The sequence below is a fragment of the Limulus polyphemus genome, unplaced genomic scaffold, assembly GCF_000517525.1.
Source record: "Limulus polyphemus unplaced genomic scaffold, Limulus_polyphemus-2.1.2 Scaffold916, whole genome shotgun sequence".
Classification (NCBI taxonomy): Eukaryota; Metazoa; Arthropoda; class Merostomata; order Xiphosura; family Limulidae; genus Limulus; species Limulus polyphemus.
The window spans coordinates 108,841-110,368 of record NW_013666526.1 but is presented as its reverse complement, the minus strand read 5'-3'; the positions used below and the strand labels follow the sequence as shown (position 1 = coordinate 110,368).

Sequence of the window (1,528 nt, the reverse complement as noted above, 5' to 3'; positions counted from 1 at the left end):
TAGCGTTGTAAGTCCGCAAACATACCGCTGTGCCACTGGGGGCTCAATGAAGTAAATTAAACGTTAAGCATAAGAATAAGTACTAAAATCAAATCAGCTAAGAGCCATAACAATGAAGCTACTATATTGCATAATATCTTTAATATATAAAGAGGAGTTATAATCGTTAAAAGGGAAGAAGGGAAGCATTTTACAGCGACTTTTAACACTTTATTATTATCGGTAAAATTATAAGGTTTGTTACTAGCAGGTTCAGGACCTACAGATTTTTGATAAAAATCCAGCTTAATAATATGTGCTACGATGTTTATGGTTGGGTAAGTTCATATTACTTTGATGATTTCGCACATACACGTAGAGCACGTGAAATTTATTCTCACAGAATGAGGAAAACTATGCGTAGCATGTGAAAAAATGTGGACAGTGAGGAAAAACTGCACTTGAAAAATCATGTGCCGTGGGGAAAACTGCACGTAGCGTGTTGAAAATGATAACGTTGAGGAAAGATGTATTTAGCTTGAGAAAAATATGGACGATGAGGAAAACTACACGTGGAGTATAAAAAATGTGGGCGTTGAGGAAAACTGCGTATATCATGAAAAAAAATGCGGACGGTGAGGAAATTGCACTTATCATGTGAAAAACATGGAGGTGAGGAAAACAGTGTCTAGTATCTTTATTGTGTCTATAGGAGAGGAAGAATGGTTGGAACTATCTATTATTACAACAATTAATTATTCACTTCAGCTACAAGTGAACGCTGCTAAAATATCCGAGTGTCGTTTCTCGAGGGATACATTAGACAGGCAGAAATATTCTAAGGCAGTCCTTCCACACAGAACGGTTTTTTTACACCGCTCTGACAAAACGCACACGTACACCGAAGTCTGTTCAGAGTATGGTTCCCATGGCCTTGATAAATCTTCCGTTAAAACTAAATCAGATGTTGTTATTACTTCGTTTTATTTATTTCTGCCCATACTAGCATGATTAAAAATACCTGGTGTTGTCACGAATTACTGGTTTCTACATCTTTCATAGTTCCTTCAAAACTTAGTTCTTGTGAAATACGTGAAAGTTAAGCAAGACGACAAACGTTAGTTTCAATGGCACGTAATATTTCGCAGATGTTAGTACAGTATATGACAAAAGATACACACACACTGTTCCTGCTCGTCAAGTGCACTTCATGCTCACTTGAGATGCCTAAGAGAAAAGAACGTGAAATCCAAGCAGTGTTTACGACACAGAACATATAAAGTACTTATGAAACGTTTTGTGATTTGTTCTTGTCTTTCATCGTTTGTACGAGCTTATATGAGATTCTCACCTGAAAAATATAAATGTGAATTCTTCAACTCGAAGTGGTGCTTGTGATACAGAACGCAAGAAGCACTTGAACTAAGTATTAGTACACGTGGAGCTTTCACAGCATAAGAATAGAAGTTATTTAAAACACAAGTTTAACAAAATGTTGGTGGTCCTGTTATAAGAGAAGAACACGATAACGTCAGAACACTCGCGATAT

At 36.6% G+C, this 1,528-nt stretch overlaps 1 protein-coding gene across 1 annotated transcript in view; it reads right to left on the bottom strand.

Annotated features, from left to right (window-relative positions):
* Window positions 1–1,528, bottom strand: part of LOC106461219 (triple functional domain protein-like) — a 251,610-nt gene that overhangs the window by 155,576 nt on the left and 94,506 nt on the right. The gene's annotated exons all lie outside the window — the stretch shown is intronic.